The sequence below is a fragment of the Bombina bombina genome, chromosome 7 (assembly GCF_027579735.1).
Source record: "Bombina bombina isolate aBomBom1 chromosome 7, aBomBom1.pri, whole genome shotgun sequence".
Taxonomy (NCBI): Eukaryota; Metazoa; Chordata; class Amphibia; order Anura; family Bombinatoridae; genus Bombina; species Bombina bombina.
The window spans coordinates 37,022,164-37,031,145 of NC_069505.1; positions in this window are offsets into that span (position 1 = coordinate 37,022,164).

An 8,982-nucleotide genomic window follows, 5' to 3' on the forward strand; every position below is an offset into this window, starting at 1 on the left:
TATGTGTCACCTGTATATATACAGAGAGTAGCGAATGGGACGCAGGCTGAGCTATGTGTCACCTGTATATATAGAGAGAGCAGTAAATGGGACGCAGGCTGAGCTATGTGTCATCTGTATATATACATAGAGCAGCGAATGGGACACAGGCTGAGCTATTTGTCACCTGTATATATACAGAGAGTAGCGAATGGGACGCAGGCTGAGCTATGTGTCACCTGTATATATACAGAGAGCAGTGAATGGGACGCAGGCTGAGTTATGTGTCACCTATATATATACAGAGAGCAGAGAATGGGACGCAGGCTGAGTTATGTGTCACCTGTATATATACAGAGAGCAGCGAATGGGACGCAGGCTGAGTTATGTGTCACCTGTATATATACAGAGAGCAGCGAATGGGACGCAGGCTGAGTTATGTGTCACCTGTATATATACAGAGAGCAGTGAATGGGACCCAGGCTGAGCTATGTGTCACCTGTATATATACAGAGAGCAGCGAATGGGACGCAGGCTGAGATATGTGTCACCTGTATATATACAGAGAGCAGTGAATGGGACCCAGGCTGAGCTATGTGTCACCTGTATATATACAGAGAGCAGCGAATGGGACGCAGGCTGAGATATGTGTCACCTGTTTATATACAGAGAGCAGCAAATGGGGCGCAGGCTGAGATATGTGTCACCTGTATATATACAGAGAGCAGCGAATGGGACGCAGGCTGAGATATGTGTCACCTGTATATATACAGAGAGTAGCGAATGGGGCACAGGCTGAGATATGTGTCACCTGTATATATACAGAGAGCAGTGAATGGTACGCAGGCTGAGCTATGTGTCACCTGTATATATACAGAGAGCAGCGAATGGGACACAGGCTGAGATATGTGTCACCTGTATATATACAGAGAGTAGCGAATGGGGCACAGGCTGAGATATGTGTCACCTGTATATATACAGAGAGCAGTGAATGGGACTCAGGCTGAGTTATGTGTCACCTGTACAGGGAGTGCAGAATTATTAGGCAAATTAGTATTTTGACCACATCATCCTCTTTATGCATGTTGTCTTACTCCAAGCTGTATAGGCTCGAAAGCCTACTACCAATTAAGCATATTAGGTGATGTGCATCTCTGTAATGAGAAGGGGTGTGGTCTAATGACATCAACACCCTATATCAGGTGTGCATAATTATTAGGCAACTTCCTTTCCTTTGGCAAAATGGGTCAAAAGAGGGACTTGAAAGGCTCAGAAATGTCAAAAATAGTGAGATATCTTGCAGAGGGATGCAGCACTTCTGAAGCTTCTGAAGCGTGATCATCGAACAATCAAGCATTTCATTCAAAATAGTCAACAGGGTCGCAAGAAGCGTGTGGAAAAACCAAGGCGCAAAATAACTGCCCATGAACTGAAAAAAGTCAAGCGTGCAGCTGCCAAGATGCCACTTGCCACCAGTTTGGCCATATTTCAGAGCTGCAACATCACTGGAGTGCCCAAAAGCACAAGGTGTGCAATACTCAGAGACATGGCCAAGGTAACAAAGGCTGAAAGATGACCACCACTGAACAAGACACACAAGCTGAAACGTCAAGACTGGGCCAAGAAATATCTCAAGACTGATTTTTCTAAGGTTTTATGGACTGATGAAATGAGAGTGAGTCTTGATGGGCCAGATGGATGGGCCCGTGGCTGGATTGGTAAAGGGCAGAGAGCTCCAGTCCGACTCAGACGCCAGCAAGGTGGAGGTGGAGTACTGGTTTGGGCTGGTATCATCAAAGATGAGCTTGTGGGGCCTTTTCGGGTTGAGGATGGAGTCAAGCTCAACTCCCAGTCCTACTGCCAGTTTCTGGAAGACACCTTCTTCAAGCAGTGGTACAGGAAGAAGTCTGCATCCTTCAAGAAAAACATGATTTTCATGCAGGACAATGCTCTATCACACGCGTCCAAGTACTCCACAGCGTGGCTGGCAAGAAAGGGTATAAAAGAAGAAAATCTAATGACATGGCCTCCTTGTTCACCTGATCTGAACCCCATTGAGAACCTGTGGTCCATCATCAAATGTGAGATTTACAAGGAGGGAAAACAGTACACCTCTCTGAACAGTGTCTGGGAGGCTGTGGTTGCTGCTGCACGCAATGTTGATGGTGAACAGATCAAAACACTGACAGAATCCATGGATGGCAGGCTTTTGAGTGTCCTTGCAAAGAAAGGTGGCTATATTGGTCACTGATTTGTTTTTGTTTTGTTTTTGAATGTCAGAAATGTATATTTGTGAATGTTGAGATGTTATATTGGTTTCACTGGTAAAAATAAATAATTGAAATGGGTATATATTTGTTTTTTGTTAAGTTGCCTAATAATTATGCACAGTAATAGTCACCTGCACACACATATATCCCCCTAAAATAGCTATAACTAAAAACAAACTAAAAACTACTTCCAAAACTATTCAGCTTTGATATTAATGAGTTTTTTGGGTTCATTGAGAACATGGTTGTTGTTCAATAATAAAATTAATCCTCAAAAATACAACTTGCCTAATAATTCTGCACTCCCTGTATATATACAGAGAGCAGAGAATGGGACACAGGCTGAGATATGTGTCACCTGTATATATACAGAGAGCAGTGAATGGGATGCAGGCTGAGCTATGTGTCACCTGTATATATACAGAGAGCAGTGAATGAGACACAGGCTGAGATATGTGTCACCTGTATATATACAGAGAGCAGAGAATGGGACGCAGGCTGAGCTATGTGTCACCTGTATATATACAGAGAGGAGCGAATGGGACGTAGGCTTAGCTATGTGTCACCTGTTTATATACAGAGAGAAGCGAATAGGATGCAGGCTGAGCTATGTGTCACCTGTATATATACAGAGAGCAGAGAATGGGACGCAGGCTGAGATATGTGTCACCTGTATATATACAGAGAGCAGAGAATGGGACGCAGGCTGAGATATGTGTCACCTGTATATATACAGAGAGGAGAGAATGGGACGCAGGCTGAGCTATGTGTCACCTGTATATATACAGAGAGCAGTGAATGGGACGCAGGCTGAGATATGTGTCACCTGTATATATACAGAGAGCAGGGAATGTGACGCTGGGTGAGATATGTGTCACCTGTATATATTCAGAGAGCAGCGAATGGGACACAGGCTGAGCTATGTATCACCTGTATATATACAGAGAGTAGCGAATGTGACGCAGGCTGAGCTATGTGTCACCTGTATATATACAGAGAGCAGCGAATGGGACGCAGGCTGAGCTATGTGTCACCTGTATATATACAGAGAGTAGCGAATGGGACGCAGGCTGAGCTATGTGTCACCTGTATATATACAGAGAGTAGCGAATGGGACGCAGGCTGAGCTATGTGTCACCTGTATATATAGAGAGAGCAGTAAATGGGACGCAGGCTGAGCTATGTGTCATCTGTATATATACATAGAGCAGCGAATGGAACACAGGCTGAGCTATTTGTCACCTGTATATATACAGAGAGTAGCGAATGGGACGCAGGCTGAGCTATGTGTCACCTGTATATATACAGAGAGCAGTGAATGGGACGCAGGCTGAGTTATGTGTCACCTATATATATACAGAGAGCAGAGAATGGGACGCAGGCTGAGTTATGTGTCACCTGTATATATACAGAGAGCAGCGAATGGGACGCAGGCTGAGTTATGTGTCACCTGTATATATACAGAGAGCAGCGAATGGGACGCAGGCTGAGTTATGTGTCACCTGTATATATACAGAGAGCAGTGAATGGGACCCAGGCTGAGCTATGTGTCACCTGTATATATACAGAGAGCAGCGAATGGGACGCAGGCTGAGATATGTGTCACCTGTATATATACAGAGAGCAGCGAATGGGACGCAGGCTGAGAAATGTGTCACCTGTATATATACAGAGAGCAGCAAATGGGGCGCAGGCTGAGATATGTGTCACCTGTATATATACAGAGAGCAGCGAATGGGACGCAGGCTGAGATATGTGTCACCTGTATATATACAGAGAGTAGCGAATGGGGCACAGGCTGAGATATGTGTCACCTGTATATATACAGAGAGCAGTGAATGGTACGCAGGCTGAGCTATGTGTCACCTGTATATATACAGAGAGCAGCGAATGGGACACAGGCTGAGATATGTGTCACCTGTATATATACAGAGAGTAGCGAATGGGGCACAGGCTGAGATATGTGTCACCTGTATATATACAGAGAGCAGTGAATGGGACTCAGGCTGAGTTATGTGTCACCTGTACAGGGAGTGCAGAATTATTAGGCAAATTAGTATTTTGACCACATCATCCTCTTTATGCATGTTGTCTTACTCCAAGCTGTATAGGCTCGAAAGCCTACTACCAATTAAGCATATTAGGTGATGTGCATCTCTGTAATGAGAAGGGGTGTGGTCTAATGACATCAACACCCTATATCAGGTGTGCATAATTATTAGGCAACTTCCTTTCCTTTGGCAAAATGGGTCAAAAGAGGGACTTGAAAGGCTCAGAAATGTCAAAAATAGTGAGATATCTTGCAGAGGGATGCAGCACTTCTGAAGCTTCTGAAGCGTGATCATCGAACAATCAAGCATTTCATTCAAAATAGTCAACAGGGTCGCAAGAAGCGTGTGGAAAAACCAAGGCGCAAAATAACTGCCCATGAACTGAAAAAAGTCAAGCGTGCAGCTGCCAAGATGCCACTTGCCACCAGTTTGGCCATATTTCAGAGCTGCAACATCACTGGAGTGCCCAAAAGCACAAGGTGTGCAATACTCAGAGACATGGCCAAGGTAACAAAGGCTGAAAGATGACCACCACTGAACAAGACACACAAGCTGAAACGTCAAGACTGGGCCAAGAAATATCTCAAGACTGATTTTTCTAAGGTTTTATGGACTGATGAAATGAGAGTGAGTCTTGATGGGCCAGATGGATGGGCCCGTGGCTGGATTGGTAAAGGGCAGAGAGCTCCAGTCCGACTCAGACGCCAGCAAGGTGGAGGTGGAGTACTGGTTTGGGCTGGTATCATCAAAGATGAGCTTGTGGGGCCTTTTCGGGTTGAGGATGGAGTCAAGCTCAACTCCCAGTCCTACTGCCAGTTTCTGGAAGACACCTTCTTCAAGCAGTGGTACAGGAAGAAGTCTGCATCCTTCAAGAAAAACATGATTTTCATGCAGGACAATGCTCTATCACACGCGTCCAAGTACTCCACAGCGTGGCTGGCAAGAAAGGGTATAAAAGAAGAAAATCTAATGACATGGCCTCCTTGTTCACCTGATCTGAACCCCATTGAGAACCTGTGGTCCATCATCAAATGTGAGATTTACAAGGAGGGAAAACAGTACACCTCTCTGAACAGTGTCTGGGAGGCTGTGGTTGCTGCTGCACGCAATGTTGATGGTGAACAGATCAAAACACTGACAGAATCCATGGATGGCAGGCTTTTGAGTGTCCTTGCAAAGAAAGGTGGCTATATCGGTCACTGATTTGTTTTTGTTTTGTTTTTGAATGTCAGAAATGTATATTTGTGAATGTTGAGATGTTATATTGGTTTCACTGGTAAAAATAAATAATTGAAATGGGTATATATTTGTTTTTTGTTAAGTTGCCTAATAATTATGCACAGTAATAGTCACCTGCACACACATATATCCCCCTAAAATAGCTATAACTAAAAACAAACTAAAAACTACTTCCAAAACTATTCAGCTTTGATATTAATGAGTTTTTTGGGTTCATTGAGAACATGGTTGTTGTTCAATAATAAAATTAATCCTCAAAAATACAACTTGCCTAATAATTCTGCACTCCCTGTATATATACAGAGAGCAGAGAATGGGACACAGGCTGAGATATGTGTCACCTGTATATATACAGAGAGCAGTGAATGGGATGCAGGCTGAGCTATGTGTCACCTGTATATATACAGAGAGCAGTGAATGAGACACAGGCTGAGATATGTGTCACCTGTATATATACAGAGAGCAGAGAATGGGACGCAGGCTGAGCTATGTGTCACCTGTATATATACAGAGAGGAGCGAATGGCACGTAGGCTTAGCTATGTGTCACCTGTATATATACAGAGAGAAGCGAATAGGATGCAGGCTGAGCTATGTGTCACCTGTATATATACAGAGAGCAGAGAATGGGACGCAGGCTGAGATATGTGTCACCTGTATATATACAGAGAGCAGAGAATGGGACGCAGGCTGAGATATGTGTCACCTGTATATATACAGAGAGCAGTGAATGGGATGCAGGCTGAGATATGTGTCACCTTTATATATACAGAGAGCAGTGAATGGGATGCAGGCTGAGATATGTGTCACTTGTATATATACAGAGAGCAGAGAATGGGACACAGGCTGAGCTATGTGTCACCTTTATATATACAGAGAGCAGCGAATGGGACGCAGGCTGAGATATGTGTCACCTGTATATATACAGAGAGCAGCGAATGGGACACAGGCTGAGATATATGTCACTTGTATATATACAGAGAGCAGTGAATGGGACGCAGACTGAGCTATGTGTCACTTGTATATATACAGAGAGCAGAGAATGGGACGCAGGCTGAGCTATGTGTCACCTTTATATATACAGAGAGTAGCAAATGGGACGTAGGCTGAGATATGTGTCACCTGTATATATACAGAGAGCAGAGAATGGGACGCAGGCTGAGATATGTGTCACCTGTATATATACAGAGAGCAGAGAATGGGACGCAGGCTGAGCTATGTGTCACCTGTATATATACAGAGAGCAGAGAATGGGATGCAGGCTGAGTTATGTGTCACCTGTATATATACAGAGAGCAGCGAATGGGACACAGGCTGAGATATGTGTCACCTGTATATATACAGAGAGCAGAGAATGGGACGCAGGCTGAGCTATGTGTCACCTTTATATATACAGAGAGTAGCAAATGGGACGCAGGCTGAGATATGTGTCACCTGTATATATACAGAGAGCAGCGAATGGGACACAGGATGAGCTATGTGTCACCTGTATATATACAGAGAGCAGTGAATGGGACTCAGGCTGAGTTATGTGTCACCTGTATATATACAGAGAGCAGTGAATGGGACGCAGGCTGAGCTATGTGTCACCTGTATATATACAGAGAGCAGAGAATGGGACGCAGGCTGAGTTATGTGTCACCTGTCTATATAGAGAGAGCAGAGAATGGGACGCAGGCTGAGATATGTGTCACCTGTATATATACAGAGAGCAGCGAATGGGACACAGTCTGAGATATGTGTCACCTGTATATATACAGAGAGCAGTGAATGGGACACAGGCTGAGCTATGTGTCACCTGTATATATACACAGAGTAGTGAATGGGACCCAGGCTGAGCTATGTGTCACCTGTATATATAGAGAGAGCAGAGAATGAGACGCAGGCTGAGCTATGTGTCACCTGTATATATACAGAGAGCAGTGAATGGGACGCAGGCTGAGATATGTGTCACCTGTAGATATACAGAGAGAAGAGAATGGGACGCAGGCTGAGCTATGTGTCACCTGTATATATACAGAGAGCAGTGAATGGGACGCAGGCTGAGATATGTGTCACCTGTATATATACAGTGAGCAGTGAATGGGACGCAGGCTGAGCTATGTGTCACCTGTATATATACAGAGAGCAGAGAATGGGACGCAGGCTGAGCTATGTGTCACCTGTATATATACAGAGAGCAGCGAATGGGACGCAGGCTGAGATATGTGTCACCTGTATATATACAGAGAGCAGCGAATGGGACACAGGCTGAGATATATGTCACTTGTATATATACAGAGAGCAGTGAATGGGATGCAGGCTGAGATATGTGTCACCTTTATATATACAGAGAGCAGTGAATGGGATGCAGGCTGAGATATGTGTCACTTGTATATATACAGAGAGCAGAGAATGGGACGCAGGCTGAGCTATGTGTCACCTTTATATATACAGAGAGCAGCGAATGGGACGCAGGCTGAGATATGTGTCACCTGTATATATACAGAGAGCAGCGAATGGGACACAGGCTGAGATATATGTCACTTGTATATATACAGAGAGCAGTGAATGGGACGCAGACTGAGCTATGTGTCACTTGTATATATACAGAGAGCAGAGAATGGGACGCAGGCTGAGCTATGTGTCACCTTTATATATACAGAGAGTAGCAAATGGGACGCAGGCTGAGATATGTGTCACCTGTATATATACAGAGAGCAGAGAATGGGACGCAGGCTGAGATATGTGTCACCTGTATATATACAGAGAGCAGAGAATGGGACGCAGGCTGAGCTATGTGTCACCTGTATATATACAGAGAGCAGAGAATGGGATGCAGGCTGAGTTATGTGTCACCTGTATATATACAGAGAGCAGCGAATGGGATGCAGGCTGAGCTATGTGTCACCTGTATATATACAGAGAGCAGAGAATGGGACGCAGGCTGAGCTATGTGTCACCTTTATATATACAGAGAGTAGCAAATGGGACGCAGGCTGAGATATGTGTCACCTGTATATATACAGAGAGCAGCGAATGGGACACAGGCTGAGATATGTGTCACCTGTATATATACAGAGAGCAGCGAATGGGACACAGGCTGAGCTATGTGTCACCTGTATATATACAGAGAGCAGCGAATGGGACGCAGGCTGAGCTATGTGTCACCTGTATATATACAGAGAGCAGCGAATGGGACACAGGCTGAGATATGTGTCACCTGTATATATACAGAGAGAAGAGAATGGGACGCAGGCTGAGCTATGTGTCACCTGTATATATACAGAGAGCAGTGAATGGGACTCAGGCTGAGTTATGTGTCACCTGTATATATACAGAGAGCAGAGAATGGGACGCAGGCTGAGTTATGTGTCACCTGTATATATACAGAGAGCAGTGAATGGGACGCAGGCTGAGCTATTTGTCACCTGTATATATACAGAGAGCAGAGAATGAGACGCA